The sequence below is a fragment of the Macaca fascicularis genome, chromosome 11 (assembly GCF_037993035.2).
Source record: "Macaca fascicularis isolate 582-1 chromosome 11, T2T-MFA8v1.1".
Lineage (NCBI taxonomy): Eukaryota > Metazoa > Chordata > Mammalia > Primates > Cercopithecidae > Macaca > Macaca fascicularis.
This window is the reverse complement of record NC_088385.1, coordinates 11,101,828-11,125,058: the sequence shown is the minus strand read 5'-3', so window position 1 is coordinate 11,125,058 and position 23,231 is coordinate 11,101,828. Positions and strand designations below refer to the sequence as shown.

General features: G+C 38.5%; 1 long non-coding RNA gene across 1 annotated transcript; it reads left to right on the top strand.

The window, feature by feature from the left end:
• The first annotated feature begins 12,034 nt into the window (after positions 1-12,034).
• On the top strand, positions 12,035-21,237 carry LOC135966159 (uncharacterized). The gene is made up of 3 exons (XR_010579273.1): positions 12,035-13,004; positions 13,976-14,057; positions 20,741-21,237. It is a non-coding gene; the product is annotated as an uncharacterized lncRNA (long non-coding RNA).
• The last annotated feature ends 1,994 nt before the right edge of the window (positions 21,238-23,231 follow it).

Sequence of the window (23,231 nt, the reverse complement as noted above, 5' to 3'; positions counted from 1 at the left end):
ACAACTGTAAGGTGTAGCAAGAGGAAAGTGGGATTTTCCCAGACTCTGAGACATCCTGCCCTAAATTTCTAGAAAACGCAAATAGTTTAGGAGACAGCATAATCTAAGTAAAGAATTAAAAGTTAGAGATTCCTGTCTTTGAGATAAAAATAATTTGGAGAAGGAGAGTGTAGTATTTTCCAGGAATCCCGTTCATCCATTTATTCATACATTTAACTGATATTTACTGAACACCTGCTATGCATCTGACACTGTCTGGGGCCCCAGGATTTATTGTTGAATATGAATGTTAAGATCTCTGTGCTCATGGATCTCTCTCCAGCCTGGAAGAGTTTTATTTAGAAAGCTACTAATTGGTTTTTGGAAGTGTGTCATTCACTTCTTCTCTGGCGACTAGATGTATCATGTAGTAAGAAGTTGTTTTAATGCAGGAAACAGAAAGCTTGTGGTCTGGAACTTCCTTGCTAGGCTCTAAAATTGTTTATCTTAAATTATCTGTTTCATTTATTTCCTGCTAATTTTCTTGTCACATTTTCTTGTCATTTAGACTGCTTTTATGTCACCTCAGAAACATGTTCTTCAATTCTCCCCCTGTGCTCTAGGTTAGTCTCTTCAGATACCTCTGAGACTTCAGTCATTTGAAGTAGGATTATTATTTAAAACATTGCTGTGGTATCAGTCTCATTCAGAGAAGTAATGACAGTCAACACAAGATGAATGCAGAAAGCTATGTGTGGGGATTTAAGGAGGGAAATCAAAATATCACTCTGATTAACAATCTTGGTGCCCAAAATTTTATTATTAATATCACTGATTTAGAATAAAGACATTCTGCTTTCAGAGTAAAGCCTTGCTGAAATGTTATGTATAGGTGGGTTGGAAGTTATCATCCAGAAAAGTTAGGTGGACCATTAGATGCATTTGTCTACCTAAGACACAAAGAGGTACACGTTGACCCTAAAGGCTCCCTTTGCTTCCATTCTATTTTCTAGTCAATTTCTTAGTCCCTTTTCCACATAGCAGCTAGAACCATTGTTTTATAATTAAGTCATATCATTTTGGTGAAGCATTTAACTCCTCCCCCCACTGCACTTTGAAAGGCTTCCTATCAAATGTACCGTAAAATCCAAAGACCTAATAGTTGAGAATGCTTTATACATAATATGGCCCCTGGTTACCTCTCCTACCATTTTTCCTGTTATTCAGTATCCTCTCTGACAGAAACCTCCTCCTTAAAAATGCCAAGCATCCTACCACTACAAGGCTTTTACATTTTCTCTGAAAGATTCTTTTTCCATCTCCCTGCATGTCTCGCTCTCCCTTTAACCGACTCACTCTTCAGCTGCCACCTGCTCAGAGAAATTGTCAGTTGCTGTTATATGTAAAATAGAACCTCCCACTCTGCCTCTACAGATCGCTGTAAATATCTGATATTATATCATGGTTTATTATCTGTTTCCCTTACTAGACTGTAAGCTGCTTGAGGGCAAGGGCTTTGACTTGTCTCCTCTGTGCCTCTAACACCTGCCATAGTAACTGGAATCTAGTATGAATTCCATGCCGTTACTGAATGAGTGAATGAATGAAAAATACATATAAAACTCTAATAGTTCTAAAATATGGAGTACTATTTATTTGGGGTTTTTAGGATTGTTTGGTTGAGAAGTGTATGACCTTAGACTGCTACATGCAAAGAACAAGGTAATACATAGGGACAGATGTGAAGTCATTTATATAGGTCTTGTTGAGGAGGTCATAGGTGGAATTAAATAAAAATGAGAGGAAAGATTTAACCATTGAAAATCTGAGAACAGAAAGAACAAGAGCTAGAACACACTCTATAAAACAAAAAGAAGTTTAGCTTCTTTAAGGAAAAGAATGAAGGTCTGTGCAGTAAACCAGTAGTGCCTCGGGAAATTTACCATACAAGTCCACTGAGTTTTGGCTTTGTTACCTGTAAACTAAAAATATAATATCCAATTTATAAGGTTTCTATGAAGAAAAATTATGAATTCTAAATTTTTTTAACATAGTATTTGGTACACATTATGCATTCAATGATATGTAAGGGAGTGACAGTCTGATACACGTCATGAAAAGAGAAAGTTCCTCATTCGATGTAAGGCATTCAGAGATAATAACTGAGAGCTCACAGCATAATTGCTGATGTAATGTGTCTCTTCTCCATCTGAGAAAGAGACAGAGGAAATTGCAGTCTCCTACAACCACCTCTAACAGGTTTCATGGTACTAAGACTCATGGGCTCAAGGTTTCTTGCTGCTTCAACCGTAATCAAGTTAATGGATGCGTGTACACACACAAACACACACACATATACACACACACACATATATACATGCACACGTTTTTATATATATGTTACATATAATATATATTTTGCATATATGCCCTAAGCCACAGAAAAATGATACCTAGAAATCTTATTTTGAGAAAATATTTTTAAACATTATGACATTGATCAAAATCTATTAACTTTATTTTACAGTCATTTTTCTCTTCTTTTTTTTTTTTTTTTTTGATGGAGTTTTACTCTTGTTGCCCAGGCTGGAATGCAATGGTGTGATCTCTGCTCGCTGCAACCCTGCAACCTCTGCCTCCCGGGTTCAAGCGATTCTTCTGTCTCAATCTCCTGAGGATCTGGGATTACAGGTGTCCACCCCCACACCCGGCTAATTGTTGTATTTTTTTTTTTTAGTAGAGACAGGGTTTCACCATGTTGGCCAGGCTGGTCTCAAACTCCTGACCTCAGATGATCCTCTTGCCTCCGCCTCCCAAAATGCTGGTATTACAGGCATGAGCCACCGCTCCTGGCCCTTCTCTGCTTTTTTTTAATGGGGACAGCCCAAGTATTTTGTTGAAATCAGTACTTGGATGCGTGGGAGGAGGCAGCCACTGCAAGAAAAAAGTAGCCAATGTACCAAGCATATAGTTGTCAGTGGCCTCCTGGATATCCACTGGGCCCCATGCCGATCAAGGTCTTCTGCAAGAGCCTGAATTTGTTGAAAAATTAACTTTTTCTTCATTTATCTTCCCTTCCTCCCACAATTCTTTCTATTTTTCTTAAGTGTAAGAAATCTCTTTTAATTTGAGAAAGCAATCAATTTAAACTCACAGTGAATAGTGGTTGCTTGGCATTGTCCTAGCTGACACCTGTTGTTAATTTTTAACAACATGTAACTATCAACGCCATGCTATTTCAGTAATTATGAAGAGTATGCTATTTCACTTGTGAGAATGTCCTCTTAGGTACAATAAACTATATGCCCATGGTAGTAATCAATACTTGTTAAGCCAAAGGAACGTATCTCTACATGTGAAATTCCAGAGAAAAACAAAGCAAAGTGTAGAGGGTCAAGATGCAGTGTGGGAGAGATTTGGGGGTCAGAGGGGTTCTTCAGTACCCCTTATTTATCAAAACACGGAAGCAAAGTTCTTGTGGTCAGCCCTGATGGGTTTAGTTCTTTAAAAAGAAAGAAAGAAAGAAAGAAAGAAAGAAAGAAAGAAAGAAAGAAAGAAAGAAAGAAAGAAAGAAAGAAAGAAAGAAAGAAAGACATGAAGAAACAAATCTTGTGCAAACAAACCCTTTTCAACCTCTTTATAAAACACAGATGGCAATAATACGTAACTTTCCATTTTTAGGGAGACATTTTATGTGTCGTCTTTCATAAATGATATGTTAAAAAAGTAGGTGGTATTTTTTAGGGCAGAGATTATCATTCACATTTCATAGTGTAGCTGAGAAAACTGAGGCTTAGAGAAATTAGTGTGGGGACAAAGTTGGCAAAAGTCATTCAGAGCACCAGCACCCAATGCAGCTTTCCTTCCGGTGTGACCTTATATGTAGAATCCGGGGTGAGACGTCAGACAGGAAATAAAGATGAGGTAATATGAGCTAGATGCAAAGTGTGCAGAGAAGGTGGGGTACACTGTGCTTATCAGACAGCTGCACCAGCAGGATGCTTTTGGGTACATGTGAAAAGGGACCACAGACTTCCGACCTTAGACAATTTCCGGAGACAACCTGCTCATCTTTTTGTTTTTTTTTTTCTTTCCTTTCAATGGGTGATTTAGGTTTCTGAATGGCTTTAATCTTGTTGTGAATCAAAACTTCAATTTAGAATGCATCATCCTCTTTCAAATTAATACAAATTACTCAAATTGGTAAAACTTATTTTTAACCTGCAGGTGCCTGTGTGTTTTTGAATTGTTTACCGTAAAGGGTCAATGAAGGTAACCATGAGTAAATGGGGGATTTCCAGTTTTAAACACTTTCCAACCTTCTCTCCTCTTCAAGTCTTTGAACTTTCTAATTTTCCTCTTCAATGGAACGTCTGAAATACAAAACATGACCTTGGAAAGTGTGAGCTGGCATTTTCTTCTTTTTGGCTTGAGATGGTGAAGGTAAAATATAGTGCTTGTGTACACACAAACTTGGACTCTGAAAAATCTGATATATTATATTGTCATACTGGATTGTTTGCCAAATGAAAGGTTTAGATTAAAAATTCCATAGGAAGAAAATAAATTTATTCAGGCTGCAGTGGCAGGAGACATTTCTCAGGAGAGTAAGAGGAAATGGGTAGAAACTGAAGACAGAAATAAGCTAATACATTATATCATTGCAGTATTCTAAATGTGTGACAATTAATTGAATCTAAAGAAGAACGGGTATGTGCAAAACACTGAAAAGAGCTAGTGAAATGATTCTGATAACAGAAAATGTGAAGGTGATAAAGAGGAAATAGCTAAAGATGACTGAACTACTCAGAGTAAAAAAAAAAAAAAGTGTTCCTTAACTAGCCAATATTTTCATAGGTTGTATTAACCAAAATAAATTTATGCTTTCCAGTTTTTCCCAATGTGATATACAAATCATTCCCAAGCATAGATGCAACCACGTCTTCATCATCCTTTAACAGGTATACAATTTATACACCTGTTATTTTGTTTTCCATGCCAACACCATATATTCTCTTCTGATCAGCTGTCAAAATACGGCCCCATCTGTTGCACATGTTAATTAAATTCTTATTTTTTTCTCTTAAAAGGAGTCTACTTATGTGATGCCTCACAATCTCTCTTACTAATATTCATCAGAAATCTTCATTGAAAAATAATGAAGTGTTTGGTCTTATAAAATGAGTTTGTCAGTGTTTCCATACTTACTACTTTTCTGAAAAAGTTTGTGTATGTTTGTTGTTATTATTGCTTTGAATTTTTAAAAGAGTTGACTTGTGAAATAACCTGGACCTGGAGGTACTTTTTGTTGTTTATTTTGCTTTTTTAAAAAAGTATTTTTGTTTTTTTAATGGCAACTTCGGTTTTTTAATAGATATGAGGCTGTTTTCTGTTTCTCGTTGTGACAGTATTATTAAGTAGTACTTCCAAGTGTTTGGAAGTTGTTAAATTTATTGGTTTATTGTCTGCTTTCATTATCGTTTTAATGTCTACACAATAACTAGTAACAGTTCCTCTTTCATTTCTGATACTGAGAATCTGTAGGCTCTCTATTTCAATCTCTTTCTTTTATCAGCCTAGCTAGGAAATTGTACAGTATTTTTAAAGAGATAGTCTTTTGTTTCTTTCCTCTCTGCTTTCAGTTTTTTCTTTTTTGTGCTCTTATCTTTATTATTAGCTTCTTTCTGCTTTCTTAGGATTGAATTTGTATTTTTTGAGTTTTTAAGGGTAAGTTTAGATTATTGATTATAGAATTATTTTCTTTTATAATTATATGCAAAACGGAGATTAGCAAACTATGGCCTGTGGGCCAAATTCCTCCTGTTACTTCTTTGAGTAAATAAAGTTTTATTGGAATACAGCCATGCCCACTTGTTTACATATTGTCTATTGCTGTTTTGGGGCTAGAAGATCAAAAAGGAGTTTTGTGATAAAGGTTATATGTCCTGCAACACCTAAAATATTTACTCTCCCGCTGTTTACCACACACACGCAAAAATGTGTGGCTGGCTGATTTAAAGCCAGAACATTCACTCCAAAAATTTTTTTAAACCTCTTCCCCCAATTTTCGTTGTTATGTTTTTATTACTGTTCAATTGAGAATATTTTCTAATTTCTTTATGATTTGACACATGCATTATCTAGAAAAGAGTTGCTTAATTTGCAAATATGTGTTTTTTCGATTTTGGTCAAAGAACACACTGAGATTTATGTATAGCTAAGTACATGGTTTATCTTAAACGCGTGTGGTATGCCCATTCGGGAAAAAAGGGGCAATCTGAAGTTGATGGGTGTATTGCTCTGTACACATAAATTAGACCAAGGTGATTGATGGTGTTGTTCAAAACTTCTATGTCTTTACTGATATTTTGGTCTGGTTATTCTATCAATTATTCATAAAGGAATGTTAAAATACCCTTTGTTTATCATAGAATTGTCTATTTCTTCATTAAAATCGGTCAAAAATTCTTTAACAGATTTTAAGGGTATGTTGTTAAACATATTCGTATTTAAAATGTTTCTGACTCTGATGAATTAGCCTTTTAGATTCTGCAATATTTTCTGAATATATATTTAAAATATATTAATGTTTTTGTTTTAGTTCCCAATGGCCCATTAGACTCAGACTAGAACTCTCTTAACTTCTGTGGATGGTAGTTGTGATGGTTAATCTTCTGTGTCAACACGACTGGATCATGGGGTGCCCAGATATTTGGCTAAACATTATTTGTGGGTGCATCTGTGAGGGTGTTTCTAGATGAAATTAACCTGTAAATCTGGACTTGGTAAAGCTGTTTGCCTCCCCAGTGTGAACGGGCATTATTTAATCTACTGAGGGCCTGAATAGAAAAAAAAAAAAAAAGGTTAAGGAAGGCAGAATTCACGCCTTCCTGACTGACTGCTTGAACTAAAATATTAATCTTCTGCTTACCGGAGCTTCCCTGGTTCTTCGGCCTTCAGATTTGAACTGAATTACACCACTGGCTTTCCAGGGTCTTCAGAAAACGGCATGTAAATATATATTTTTTAGTTTGCATTGTTTCCACTAATGGTCAGAAAATGGGTGTGTCTGTTCCAAGAATCACATGCAGACACAAGAGTCACCAACGAGGGAGCAGTAAATAACTGTACAGAACAGAACCAGTAAGATTATCTATCTATCTGAGAGAGATATATATATAAGATACATGTATATATTTTAGTAAATGAAGTTTTATCATATACATATAACTTCATTTACTAAAAGAGGTGACAGGAGGAATTTGGCCCACAGGCCTCAGTTTGTATATATAAATATGCGATATATAGTGAATCCTGACCAATACAGTGGTACATATCTAATTTCATTTTGTTTTAGCTTTTGTTGCGTTGCAGTGAGACTGTCCCCTGTCCTGCACATGCCTGTTTCAGGGGCCAGCCTGGGTATTTTATAACGTTTGAACCCATTCTCTGGCTCTTTTCTTTCTGGGATTCTTGTTTTGTTGTTCTTGTTGTCGTTGTTGTTGTTTTGTTTTTTTTGAGACAGAGTCTCGCTCTGTCGCCCAGGCTGGAGTGCAGTGGTGTGATCTCTGCTCACTGCAAGCTCCGCCTCCTGGGTTCACACCATTCTCCTGCCTCAGCCTCCCGAGTAGCTGGGACTACAGGCGCCCGCCACCATGCCCAGCTAAATTTTTTGTATTTTTAGTAGAGTTGGGGTTTCACTGTGTTAGCCAGGATGGTCTCCATCTCCTGACCTCGTGATCTGCTCGCTTTGGTCTCCCAAAGTGCTGGAATTACAGGTGTGAGCCACCATGCCTGGCCCTTTCTGGGATTCTTATCTCTTTCTGTGGTAACTACTATATTAGTCAGGGTTCTCCAAAGAAACAGAACCAATAGGATAGATAGGTAGGTAGGTAGATAGATAGATAGATAGATAGATAGATAGATAGATAGATAGATAGATAGACTTTATATTTTTCTTTCATGACACATAAAATTAACCATCACACTACCATTTTCTTTATTCTTTTATCATTTGTGAAAATGGTTTTTTCAACACTTCACCCCAGATTTTGCCCATTGAACTTCCTTACCACATTTATACTAAAGCCAATCTTTTCACATGTATCTCCCAGGCAGTGAATTCGCTTGGTAGGACACCGAGGTAGGCATATTCCTAGATGTGGAATTCCTCAGGCAGGCAACCTTGATTTGATGATTCCCTATCAATCTTGACAAACATTTTTAGAGCTGCACTACATTCTAAGGCTTGTGCACTCAACCTATTTTCCTTCCTTCTTTTCCTCACATGGTATAATATGAAAGCTCTACCCTTCTTTTCTAGAGTCTTCTCATTTTTCTCGGCTGTGTTTTGTCTAATAAATATGTTGCATGTCTAATTCTTTATTGAAGTCTGCTTCTCAAGGGACCCAGAGTAACACAATTTGTCTGGTTTGTATAGTTAGAAAAATTGTAGAGTTTTTATCGGAAATTTATCACTCATCCTGCAGTATGCCTGGAGGCAGAGCTGTAATGTCACTGGGAAACTCATCTTCATGCTGATAATTTCTCCAAGTTGTGATTATTTTCCACATACAACTATTTTAATTGCTCTTATTAAGTCTTTAGATTACTTGGGTTTTTTGTTTGTTTTTGTTTTTGTTTTTTGTATTTTGTCTAGATGACTTCTTTTTTTTTTTTGAGGCAAAATCTTCCTCCTAGGTTCATGCCATTCTCCTGCCTCAGCCTCCTAAGTAGCCGGGACTACAAACACCCGCCAACACTCCCGGCTAATTTTTTGTATTTTTAGTAGAGACAGGGTTTCACCATATTAGCCAGGACGGTCTCAATCTCCTAACCTCGTGATCCGCCCGTCTCGGCCTCCCAAAGTGCTGGGATTACAGGTGTGAGCCACAGTGCCCGGCCTATATGACATATTTCTAATCAGTAAGTGTGTGGGTCTGTGTGTGTGTCTGTTGGGGCAAAGGGGAAATACTGGTAACACTACCATATAGAGGCAGAAATTTATTCATCGTTTCTTAATGTTCAACTTGTTACTTCTTACACACTAAGATTCCTCTTTAGGCTGGTTCCATTTACTTTTCTTTGCATTTGAATAATACGAATGACTTCAACTGCAAATAAAAACTTCTGTGTCAGTTGACTAAAACAATAAAGAATCATAATCACTTAAGAAAGTCAGAAGTAAGGGATCTCTACAATTATGATGCATGTGGATGTACATACCCGATAATTGACTCACCATGATTTAAACATTATTATCTCATTGTAGGTTGAGAGGTGGTGATTTCAGCACTTCAAGAACCCAGGAGTTGTCTTTCTATTTTGCTATTCTTATTAGTTGGCATCATTTCTGCTAATAATTACAAAATGACTGTGTCTGTTCCAGGAATCACAGGCAGACACAAGAACAACCAGTAAGGAAGACATAAATAACTGTATGTAACTCATATTCTAAGTGTTAGAGTATTTTCCTTCAGGTTCTTCACACATGAACCAGAACCTTTAGCAATCTCAATGTTCTAGTCTAGATACGGCATAATTCCAAGAAAGCTTATTCTTGGAGAATCTATCCAATTCCTCTTTATCAGGGACGGTCAAGTATAGAATAATCGAGTTCAAATTATCTTAATTGTTCAATTTTTTTAACCTTAAAATGAGATAACATGTATACTTATCACATAAAATAGTTGCAAAAGTTTAATGAGCTCATACTTCAAAAACACTTAATATAATGTATGGTTGAAAGTTGGTGCTCAACCAATGTTAGCTACAAATGCTAGCCTTACTGGCTTTTTATAACCCAGTTGCTAGCATAGAATTGATATCACCATGGTTATCCGGACCAGTTAGGATTTGTCTTCTGAGTTACAGGATGGAAACTACTGCTCTTGAAACACCAGGGCCACATGAAAAATGGCGAGTATCTAAATAGATTCCAATTTCCAGTAGGAAAGGTGAAAGAAATAATAGCATGCTGGCTATGAAATCAACACAGTCTCTAACAATTATTGTAAAATATTTGCCAAAAAGAAATCTTTGTTACCGATCTTCATATTCAAGCTCTGGAACTTTATGTCCCTAACTCTCATTTGTCTTAATCTCCTAACAGGAAATTTTAAAACCACATCAGATAACTTGAAACTTAAAAGAAAAAAGAAAAAAGTGCTATTGTCCAAACACCATAGGGAGGTTTTCTATGAAGTAAAGTTTAGAGAAGTGGGTGGGGAATAGCAGAATCAGATAAAGAGGAAACAAAATGGAACCAGTGCACATCAGTAGTAACAGCTTCAAAGGGAGAAGGCCTAAGAGATACGTTCTGGTTGCAAGTTGTAGAGACTCAGGCTAGAAATCATAGAGGAATGTGATTTGAAAATTGAGTGCTACTAATGCATAAAATTAGATAAGTAATTGCATTTCACTGAATTGCACTAATTCATTTGATATTCAACCAATATTTAATGCACACTTACATTGTTCCAAACACTGAAATAAATATGTATTAAAGCTCCAGTATTGAGCAAAACAATGAAGCTATTCTTTTAGGGAGGGAGCGGTCTAGCAAATAGGACACACAATGAGTAATTAAGTCTTCTCTCCTTTTTTTGTTGGTCAGTCTAGTCAAAGTTTTAACAGTTTTGTTAATCTTTAAAAACAGTAACTTTTGGTATCACTGATTCTCTTCATTGCTTTTCTATTCTGTAGTTTGCTTATTTTCTCTTAAATTTTCATTACTTTCTTTCCTCTTGCTTTTGGTTTAGTTTGCTCCTCTTTTTTCAGTTTTCTTAAGGTGGAAGTTCAGGTTATTGATTTTGTTACTGGTGGTGAATCTGTACAGGTTTGCGGCAACCTCAATTTTTGCCTCCTCAGAAGAAAGAATTTGACCAAGGGGCATAAGGCAGAAGGAGAGACCAAGGTAAATTTTAGAGCAGGAGTGAAAGTTTAATAAAAAGTTTTAGGACAGGAATGAAAAGAAGTAAAGTACACTTGGCAAAGGGCCCAGCAGGCTACTTGAGAGATCAAGTGAACTGTTTGACCTTTGACTTAGGGTTTTATACATTGGTATACTTCCAGGGTCTTGTGTCCCTTCTCCCCTGATTCTTCCCTTGGGCTGGGCTGTCCGCATGTGCAGTGGCCTGCTAGCACTTGGGAGGGGAGCATACACAGTGTATTTACTGGAGTCGTATGCATGCAACTTGAGGCATTCTTCCCTTACCAGTTGAATGCCCCTAGAAGGCCATATACCAGTTGAACTCTGCCATTTTACCACTTAGTGTGCATGCTTGAGCCCACTCGTCCAAGTCCTGAGATCTTATTGGGAAACTAATCAGCAGTTTCAGGTTTTTCTATTGGGAGAATGCCTTTCCCTAGCGCCAGCTGCAACCAATTATTTTTGGAGGGACAGTGTAACAACTGCCTGACCATCGCCTGACATTCCTGGTCGAGCGGAGGACCTCTCCCACCCTTCTCATGTCTGCCTGAACACCTACTGTAACAATTTGAGATCTATCTTTCTTTAAATATAGGTGTTTATTGCAGTATATTTTCTTTTGAACACTGTTTTCACTGCATCCTATAAATTTTGGTATGTTGTGCGTTTATTGTCATACAATCCAAAGTCTAATTTCCCATGTGATTCCTTCTGTGACCCATTGGTTATTTAGAAGTTTGCCGTTTAATTTTCACATATATATGAATTTGCCAAATTTCTTTCTCTTACTGATTTCTATTTTCATTTTCATTGTGGTCAGAGAACATACTCAGCATGGTCTCCATCATTTTAAATTAAGACATTTTAAAACTTGCTTTGAGCTAACATATGGTCAACCTGGAAGATTTTCCATATCCACTTAAAAGAAATGTGTTTTTGCCTGTTGTTAAGTGTCCTATAGATGTCTGTTAAGTCTAATTGATTTGTAGCGTTGTTCAGGTCTTCTATTTCCTTGTTGATCTTGTGAAAAAAAAATCTCAAGACTCCAAACCCACTATGCCAAAGGAAAAATTAAGTACAGGAACTGAGTCATGCAAAAACTGCCTTCCTTTTGTTACCAAACCAATAGCTGTAATTTCCCATGCTTACTTTATCTTATGTGAAATGTAGATTTACTGAGTGTAAAAGGAATGCATAACTGATTGTTCCTGTTACCTCTCTCACATATAAAATGTGGATCGAATGAATGCTAACCAAGGCCTCATAAGAATGTAACCGCTTGCTTGGTTGCTTACCCTAGCCTGCTTTTTTTTTTTTTTTTTTTTTTTTTGAGATGGAGTCTTGCTCTGTCGCCCAGGCTGGAGTGCAGTGGCGTGATCTCAGCTCACTGCAAGCTCCGCCTCCCGGGTTTACGCCATTCTCCTGCCTCAGCCTCCCGAGCAGCTGGGACTAAAGGCGCCCCCCACCGTGTCCGGCTAAGTTTTTCTATTTTTGGTAGATACAAGATTTCACCCTGTTAGCCAAGATGGTCTCCATCTCCTGACCTCGTGATTCGCCCACCTTGGCCTCCCAAAGTGCTGGGATTACAGGCGTGAGCCACCGCGACCGGCCTTTTTAAAAAAATCTGTCCTCTTTCCCCTCCTGTTCTCTTTTCCTCCTTTAAATATTGAAGTCCTCCAAACCTTCTTTGGAAAAAGCACATGTCACAGATCTTACTGTAACTTGTGTTTCTTTTTCCCAGAAGCATCCTCGACCTTAGCAAAATAAACCTCAAAACTGATTGAGACTTGCCTTAGTCATTTAAAAATTTTTTTTGGTTTACATTTTCGTAAACGTGAGGGGATTCTGAGTAGGGTTTGGCCCTCGACCTGTGGCGACTCTTTCATTGGTGCCTGGTACTGGGGTGGGCTATCTTTATTGGTTTGAGAGGAAAAGTATGCTGAGGTCTGGGGTCTTCTCCCTCCAGAGATCCCTGGTCTCCCAAAGATTTTTGTTGCAATCTGAGGTTTATTTCTGCTGTAGGACTCCTTTTTTGGGATTTTCTTCTGCTTCTGTGGTGACAGAAAGCGGTCTTCAGCATGGATTCCATCTGCAGGTAAAGAGATGGTTTGGGGTTTCGTTTTGGGATTTAGTAGCTGAAGGACAAGATCTGTTGTCAGCTAGTGGTAACTTTTCCTTATGCTGAGAGATATTGAGTATATGTAAATTGTGTGATCTTTTAAAAAATTTCTCTGGACTTTTTTTTTTTTTTTTTTTTTTTTTTTGAGACGGAGTCTCGCTCTGTCACCCAGGCTGGAGTGCAGTGGCCGGATCTCAGCTCACTGCAAGCTCTGCCTCCCGGGTTTACGCCATTCTCCTGCCTCAGCCTCCCGAGTAGCTGGGACTACAGGCACCCGCCACCTCGCCCGGCTAGTTTTTTTTTGTATTTTTTTAGTAGAGACGGGGTTTCACCGTGTTAGCCAGGATGGTCTCGATCTCCTGACCTCGTGATCCGCCCGTCTCGGCCTCCCAAAGTGCTGGGATTACAGGCTTGAGCCACCGCGCCCGGCTCTCTGGACTTTTTTTTATGGTGGAGGGGAGTGTTGATTCATCTTCTGTTAGATTTGACCAACTCCTGGCCATCTCTAATGTTGACTGAAACTCCCACAGCTGCAGAAAGTCAAATTTCCACCTCTAAAAAACCTGATTGGTTAAGAAAGATAAAAAATTTGAGTACCTGAGAATTTCATCTGCATGACGAAGTCTCTCAAAGCTTGCTAGCCAAGCTTCTGCCTTTCTTTCCCTCATCACCTTTGTTGTCACTAAATCTGACTTAGCAACATAACCTGGTTTTGGCCACGGCCTGATTCTGCATTCTTTACTGCAGCTTCTTAATCTTATTGTTGGGAAGGTCTTCATTCTGAAGTCTCCTGTGTGTACAGATTAAATAAATTTGTATGCCTTTTCTCCTATTAATTAATCTGCCTCATACCAGTGATTTTTAAGCAAAACTTTAGTGGGCCAATGGCCATGGCCCCCATGATAGTGCAGTAAAAAGGACTCAAAGCTGTTCTTCATTTCTGGAAGCTGCTGAGAAGAGAACCCAGGAACCTGATCTGTTGGCAAAAGGATAAAGTACCCACCAGGCACCTGGACTCTGTGCACTCTGGTGAGCAGATGGTAAAAATCACTGTCTCCTCTGGAAGGTTTTGGTTAACGAGAAAAAAGGATTTGTGTGATGACTCTTGGATTGTAGTGACTCTGGTGCACTTTTGGTACTTTGTGTAGCATCTGAACCTTAAAAAGGCATTTGGATTGAGTCCCTATTGAATCTGAGTATGCCACCGACAATAAAAAATGATTTCAGAGATCTCTTATTCTAAACAATTAATAAAAAGGTTGAATTAAAATTAGGATACATAGTAACGTCATGGCTAGCCTTAAGACTTCTGTGACCTAAAAATTAAAATCCTTTGCAAGCTCAAAACTCTGCTTGCTCTAGTATTCTTCTGGGAAGAACAACAGAGACCACCCTATGCTATAATCCAATAGCTAAGGCTCTGTCCTTTCACCACAGTGGCTTGGCTTCAATTCCCAGTCAGAGTATGAGTCTTCTTTGGTTTGATATATGGGTGACTTTTGTAATTTCTTTTTTAGAAAAATTTTATTGTAGGTTCAGCAGTACATGTGCAAGTTTTTTTTATGTAGGTAAATTGTATGTCATGGGGGTTGGGTATACAGATTGTGTTGTCACCCAGGTAATTAGTATAATACCCAATAGGTAGTTTTTTGATCCTCACCCCTTTCCACCCTCCACCCTCAAGTAGCCCTGATATCTATCATTTCCTCCTTTGTGTTGTCCATGTATAATTGATATTTTAGCTCCCGTTTATAATTGAGAATAAGCAGTATTTGATTTTCTGTTTTTGAGTTAATTTGCACAGGATAATGGCCTCCAGTTCCATCCATGTTGCTGCAAAGAACATGATCTCATTCTCTTTTATGGCTGTGTAGTATTCCATGGTGTATATGTACCACATTTTATTTATTCAGTCTACCATTGATGGGCATTTAGGTTGATTCCATGTCTTTGCTATTGTGAACTGTGCTGTGATGAACATATGTGTGCATGTGTCTCTATGATAGAATGATTTATATTCCTTTGGTTATATAGCCAGTATGATGGCTAATATTGAGTGTCAACTTGATTGGATTGAAAGATGCAAAGTATTGTTATTGGGTGTGTCTGTGAGGGTGTTGCCAAATGAGATTAACATTTGAGTCAGTGGACTGGGTGAGGCAGACCCACTTTCAATCCGGGCAGGCACCATCTAATCAGCTGCCAGCACAGCTAAAATAAAGCAGGCAGAAGAAGATGGAAGGACTTCATTTGCTGAGTCTTCTGGACTTCATCTTCCTCCTGTGCTGGATGCTTCCTGCCCTCGAACATCAGACTCCAAGTTCTTCAGCTTTTGCACTCTTGGACTTACACCAGTGGTTTTCCAGGTGCTCTCTGGCCTTCAGTCACAGACTGAAGGCTGCACTGTCAGCTTCCCTACTTTTGAGGTTTTGAGACTCCACCCACCTCGGCCTCTAAAAATGCTGGGATTACAGGCATGAGCCACCACACCTGGCCATTGTTGAGCCTTTGTTGGCCTGAAGTTTTCCCTTGTGTCTCTACCAGATTTTGGTATCTCGGTGATACTGGTCTCATAAAATGAGTTAGGGAGGAGTCCCTCCTTTTAAATTTTTTGGAATACTTTCAGTAGGAATGGTAGCAGCTCTTCTTTATATATCTGATAGACTTCAGCTGTGAATCCATATGGTCCTGGGCTTCTTGTCGTTGATAGGCTTTTTATTACTCAATCAATTTTGGAACTCATTATTGTTCTGTTCAGGGACTCAGTTTCTTTCTGGCTCAATCTTGTGAGATTGTATGTTTGCTGGAATTTATTCATTTCCTCTAGATTTTCTAGTTTGTGTGCATGGAAGTGTTCATAGTAGTCTCTGAGGATTTTTGTTTTTTTTTTAATTTCAGTGGGGTCAATGGTAATGTCCCCTAAGTCATTTGATTATTTAGATCTTGTCTCTTCATTGTTTATTAGTCTAGCTAGTGGTCTATTAATATTATTTATTCTTTAAAAGAAACAACTCATGGATTTGTTGATTTTTGTATGGTGTTTCAGGTTTCAATTTCCTTCAGTTTCACTTCTAGATTTTCTTTGATTTTTGGTTATTTCTCATCTTCTGCTAACTTTGGGGTTGGTTTGCTATTGCTTATCTAGTTCCTCCAGTTGTTTTGGTAGTTTGTTAATTTGATATCTTTCTAACGTTTTCATGGTGTTTAGTGCTACAAACTTCTCTTTTAAAACTGCCTTAGCTGTGTCCCAGGGATTATGGTATGTCGTATCATTGTTCTCATTAATTTCATAGAATTTCTTGATGTTTACCTTAATTTCATTATTTACCCAAAAGTTATCCAGGAGTAAGTTGTTTGATTTTCATGTAGTTATGTGGTTTTGAGCCATATTTTCTTGATATTGATTTACATGTCTGTTGTGGTGTGTTCTGAGAGCATGGTTTATATGATTTTGCTTTTTGGAGTTTATTGAGAATTGTTTTATGTTCAACTGTGTGGTTAATTTTAGCATATCCACAATGTGCAGATAAGAAGACCATAAATTCTGTTGTTTTAGGAAGAGCATTCTGTAGATGTCTGTTAGGATCATTTGGTCAAGTGTTGAGTTTAGGTTCTCAATATCTTTGTTAGTTGTCTGCCTTAATGATTTATCTAATACTGTCACTAGGGTGTTGAAATCTTCCACTATTATTGTATGGTTATCTAAGTCTCTTCCTAGCTCTCTAAAAAGTTGCTGTATAAATCTGGGTGCTTCTGTTTATGCGTGTATATATTTAGGATACTTAAGACTTCTCATTGAATCAAGCCTGTTAATATTGTTTAATGCATTTCTTTGTTTTTGTGCTTTTTAATAAAAATCTTTGTTAAAAGATTTTTAACAAAAAATCTGATTTAAAGTCTGTTTTGTCTGAAATTAGAATAGCAATCCTTTCTTTTTGATAATTTCCAGTTGCTTGGTAGATTTTTCTCCATGCCTTTACTTTGACTATGGATGTCATTGCCTATTAACTGGATTTCTTGAAGACAGCATACGGTTGGGTCATGCTGCTTTATCCAACTTGCCATGCTGTGCCTTTTTAATTGGAGCATTTAGCCCATTTACACTTACAGTTAGTATTGATTTGTTCAGATTTGTTCCTGTCATCATGTTGTTAGCTGGTTGTTATGCAGACCTGTTTATGCGATTGCTTTATAGTGTCACTAGTCTATGTCCATAAGTGTGTTTTTTTTAATGGCTGGTAAAAGTCTTTCCTTCCTATGTTTAGCACTCCTTTCAGGACCTCTTGTAAGACAGGTCTGGTGGTAATGAAATCCCTTAGCATATGGGCTCTTACTTCTGAAGAGGCTCTTACTTCTCCTTTGCTTTTGAGGCTTGGTTAGATATGAAAATCTTGGTTGGAATTTCTTTTCTTCAAGATTGCTGAATATAGTCTCCCATTCTCTTCTGACTTGTAGGGTTTATGCTGAAAGATCCACTGTTAGGCTTATGGGATTCCCTTTGTAGGTGACCTGCCCCTTCTCTCTAGCTGGCTTTAATATTTTTTCTTTCATTTCAGCCTTGGAGAAAATAATGACTATGCATTGAGGGGATGGAATTCTTGTATATTATTTTACAGGAGTTCTCTACATTTCCTGAATTTGAATGTTGGGCTCTTTAGCAGGGTTCTGAAAATTTTCGTGGGTGATATCCTGAAATATGTTTTCCAAGTTACTTGCTTTCTCTCCCTGTCTCTCAGGGTCACCAGTGAGTTGTAGATCTGGTCTTTTTACACAATCCCAGATTTCTTGGAGGCATTGTTTACTGTCTTTATTGTTTTTCCTGTATTTTGTCTGACTGAGTTATTCCAGACAGCTGGTCCTCAAGCTCTGAGATTCTTTCCTCATTGGTCAATTTTGCTATTAATACTTCCAATTTTATTTTAAAATTCTTGAAGTGAGTTTTTCAGCACTCTTAGCTCAGTTTGACACTTTCTTACAATGGCCATTTCATCTTCCATCTCTTGTATTATTTTATTGTGTTCTTTTGAATCCTTGGATTGGGTTTTGACTTTCTCTTGATTGTCGATGATATTTGTTCCTATCCATATTCTAAATTATATGTCTGTCATTTTAGCCATTTCAGCCTAGTTCAGAACCATTGCTGGGGAACTAGTGTAGTCATTAGGAGGTAAGAAGATGCTCTGGCTTTTTGAGTTGTTAGAGTTCTTGCACTGGCTCTTTCTCATCTGTATGGGCTGAAGTTCCTTTGATATTTGAAGTTACTGTCCTTTGGATGGGTTTTTATTTTTTGTTTTGATCTTGTTTGTTGTCATTGGGGGTTTGCTATGGTATAAAATGGGTGCAGTTGACTGACTTTGTTTCTGATAGATTTTTGGGGGGCCAAGATTCAGCTTGGCACTCCTGGGCTGTGCACTCTGGGAGGCTGGTATAGGGCTCCCAGCTTTGTTCTCTGGACCATCAGGGTTGGGAACCTGCTTCGCTGAAGGGGATGAGGTGTTCTCAGACCACTGGCAACAAAACTTCAAAGGGTGGCCCCAGCCAATGAACTTTGTCAGGTAGTGGCAGCAGGATCCATGCTTGTTCACTCATGCCAGAAGCAATGGCATCGCAGCATGGTGTGTAATTTGGTGGCTGGGTAGGAGTGCTGGCAGGCCCAGGGCTGCCATCCTCCATGCAGGCATTGGCAACAGCAGCAGTGTTGGTTTAGGGTGGGCGGGTGGGGACTCCAGTCTTCTTCTGTGCATTCGTACCTGTGGTGGTGTTGGCCCCAGGGTGGGGCACTGGTGGGCATATATATATATACATGTATACACACACACATATACATACACACACATACACATATTATTTTAAATATATATGAGCTATATATATATTTTAAATTCTTTTATGTTTTTTTCTCTTTTTGAATCCTGTTTGGGGATTTTTTTTTTTAGTTGACTGAAACCTTTCAAAATAAATTTTTGTGCATGGTTTCTCCGTTCACTTCCTTTTCTTAAAAATTGTTCTTTCATTTACTTTTATTCCACAGTATTCCTCCTTCCCCTTGCTATAATAAACACCAAGTGAAAAGATGTACACAAGGCTTCTAATGACTCAGACACCTTAAAGAACTCAGAATAAAGGTGCCACTTACCCCTTCTCTGGAGTCTTCTGGTTTCTTTGTGGAGTTTCAAGAGTCATGGTGATATGACTCCAATGAGTGGAGGAACACCAGGACTCTTGTCTCATGTGACATGGACACACATGGAGTGGTTTTAAGGAGCAGAGCGTTTAAGAGGCAAGAAAGAAGGTAGAAGAAAGAAAGAAGAACCTCCCTTTTACAGAGACAGAGGGAGGGGGCTCCAAAGCCGAGAGAAGAGACTCTCACATGTGGTGGAAACTTGGCTGCTTATATAAGGAGGTTGCAGGAGGTGGTGTCTGATTTTCTGATTTGCATAGGGCTCAAGGGATTGGTTTGACACAGCATGTCACTCATGTGGCCCACAAAAAAACTGGACCCCCCCACACTAGCCTTTTAATATGCAAATACAGGGCACCATGATGTTCTACTCACATGGGGAATATGTGGGGGGTGGCCAGGTTGCCAGGAACATGTGGGACAACAGCAAGAAGAAGGTGGTGGGAATCTCCATGTTTGGGTGGACCCAGTTTCTAATGGCCTGCATTTGCATGTCAAAGTTTGCCTCAGGGCCCTAAGAGTGGGCTTTCCTGCTCGACAAGAAACATTTCTGGAGCTGCTTTAAAAGAAATGAAAACTTTCCAAGGACCCCTTTTTCTCTCTATCTGCTTACAATAATTTCTTAGTAACTCCTAACACAATAGGTAGACAAAACTCTGCATTTTTTTTGCATTGTGGTACTTGATCTTTTCAGCTTTTGGAGGCACCAGAAATAACTTTCCATTATAAGAGAATTTGACCTTTGGTATTTATAATGACTAAGAAATGGGCTGATTACAGAGCAGGCTGATTGGCTTTGGGTTACTCCACAGCCCTGGGGAAATATCCTTATAATTAGGTACATTGGAGGCATTACAGTCTCACCCCTTAATGTTTCCTTCTTTTTCTGGTCCCAGGGTTCAATGTAAAAATGAGATTTTTAAATTTTGCTGGATCTGTGTTTTGCCTCCCAGCTATGGCTGCTTCTGCTTTTCTTTTTTCTTTTTTTTTTTTTTTTCTGAGACAGGATGCTCTGTTGCCAGGATGGAGTGCAGTGGCGTGATCTTGGCTCACTGCAACCTCTGCCTCCCAGTTCAAGTGATTCTCCTGCCTCAGCCTCCTGAATAGCTGGGATTACAGATGCGCGCCACCATGCCTGGCTAATTTTGTGTATTTCTTAGTAGAGACAGGGTTTCACCATGTTAACCAGGATGGTCTCTAACTCCTGACCTCGTGATCCACCCGGCTTGGCCTCCCAAACTGGGATTACAGGCTTGAGCCGTCACGCCTGGCCTCACACATTTAAATATTAGGTCCTAAAGACTGCGTGCTTTCTTTTCCATATTTATTGAAGGGCTCCACCCTGAAACCAAGAATCTAATTAAGAAACAAGACTAAGTTAAAAAGCCAAAATACAACTTTGTAGCATTAGCTGGCTACCCTAAAAAGAAATTTATGTCTTTAAGGAAATCTCTTCTTGTAAGGCTGCTTACCTGTGTACATTAGGAACTCTTACCATTGTTTTAAATTTACAAATATGCTTTTGTTCAAGGTAATTTTTGTCAGGCCTCTGAGCCCAAGAGAAGTCATTGCATCCCCTGTGACCTGCACATATATGCCCAGATGGCCTGAAGTAACTGAAGAATCACGAAAGAAGTGAAAATGGACTGTTCCTGCCTTAACTGATGACATTCCACCACAAAAGAAGTGCAAATGGCCGGTCCTTGCCTTAAGCGATGACATTACCTTGTGAAATTCCTTTTCCTGGCTCATGCTGGCTCAAAAAAGCTCCCCCACTGAGCACCTTGCCACCCCCACTCCTGCCTACCAGAGAACAACCCCCCCTTTGACTATAATTTTCCTTTACCTACCCAAATCTTATGAAACAGCCCCACCCCTATCTTCCTTTGCTGACTCTCTTTTCAGACTCAGCCTGCCTGCACCCAGGTGATTAAAAAGCTTTATTGTTCACACAAAGCCTGTTTGGTGGTCTGTTCACATGGACGCACATGACACTTTTTTTCATTGTCTTAATTGAACTTTTACTTACAGCATTTTTTCCCCCTTGGTTTGAACAAATGATGACGCGGTACTTAGGCTTAATTTCCAAGCCCTGTGATTTTCAAATACAAATTCTCTATCTTGTTTTACCAAAGTTGTCCCTTTAGAAATGCCAATTTAAGGTTGCCTAGCCAACAATTGCCTAGGGCAATGAGGCAGGTAATTGAAAGAAATTGATAGTCTAAAATGGGAGAGAAGAACTTAAAACACTGGCGACTAATGAACTTATAAATTTATAAGATCTGCTTCTATGTCTATATGTCTATGTGTTTATACATGTCATTTGAATGTGATGTTTTACTGCCAAAATATATAAAAGAACTCTAATTAATTGGCTTTAAAATAATAAGCACTTAAATATTTTAACAGAAAAATAAAAATTTTAACTCAAATGACTTTTAGTTTACACGACTTTACTAAACTTTAGTAAATAGAGATAATTTGTAAATTTTTGATAAAATAAACAGAATGTCTTCCATTGAATTTAGACGTTTCATTTGAATTATTCCAGCAGATCAGATATTGTCTCTGCTAGATGCTTTAAGGTATCAAACTTTGCTTCTATTTCCCTATACATTTAGGTGTTTACATATAAGCCACTGGGGGCCGTGAGGAAGCCTCCCTTCAGGCATTGTCTTTTGTCCTGAGCTTTGCTCCTCATATATAATTAAAATGTCTAAACTTCTAGGTTTTTCACTAAAAATAAGAATTACTATGAGTTAACTTTATAATATGTGTACATAAAGCTAATGGATGTAAAACATTTCTGTATACAAAGTGTATAAGGAAAGCAAGATGGGTTATGAGAAGGCGTGGAAATAGAGTTTTTGCTAAAGGGAAAGTAATTTTGTCTAGTTTAGAAGTTTTAAGGTTGGATTTCTTTATAAGAGTTTATACGCCGGGCGCGGTGGCTCAAGCCTGTAATCCCAGCACTTTGGGAGGCCGAGGCGGGCGGATCACAAGGTCAGGAGATCGAGACCACAGTGAAACCCCGTCTCTACTAAAAATACAAAAAATTAGCCGGGCACGGTGGCGGGCGCCTGTAGTCCCAGCTACTCAGGAGGCTGAGGCAGGAGAATGGCGTGAAGCCAGGAGGCGGAGCTTGCAGTGAGCTGAGATCGCGCCACTGCACTCCAGCCTGGGCAACAGCGTGAGACTCCGTCTCAAAAAAAAAAAAAAAAAAAAAGAGTTTATTAAAAATTAGCTTTAGTGTTAATAATACACTATACATAGGTAAAATTTGGTTTTCTCTTTTTGTCACGTGTGTCCGTGTGAAGAGACCACCAAACAGGATTTGTGTGAGCATTAAGGCTATTTATTTCACCTGGGTGCAGGTGGGCTGAGTCCTAAAAGAGTCAGGGAAGAGAGATAGGGGTGGGGCTGTTTTATAGGATTTGGGTGGGTAATGGAAAATTACAGTCAAAGGGGGTTGTTCTTTGCGGGCAGTGGTGGGGGTCACAAGGTACTCAGTGGGGAAGCTTCTGAGTTAGGATAAGGAATTTCACAAGGTTATTGGCTCAGTTAAGATGGGGCAGGAACAAATCACAATGGTGGAAAGTCATCAGTTAAGGCAGGAACCGGCCATTTTCACTTCTTCTGTGATTCTTAGTAGCTTCAGGTCATCTCCATGTATACGTGCAGGTCACAGGGGATATGATGGCTTAGCTTGGGCTCAGAGGCCTGACACTTTTAAACAAGCTTTGTGTGTAATATTCAGAGAAAATAAAATATTTTTGTTTACCTTTTGAGTAAACTGAAAAAAAAAAAAAAACAGTAAGGGGAGAGAAGACAGATTCATTTGACTTCATGCCATCTTTATTAGCCTTTATTGTTTGGGAAAGATATTCTTCTGTTATAGAGTAAGGGTTTTTGCTTTTTAAAATCTTTGAATTATCATTTTGGCTAAATGGATGACTTACTTTACAGAGATCTGTGATCTTATTTTGTCATATCAAGCATTTTAATGTTTGCCATTTGACAAA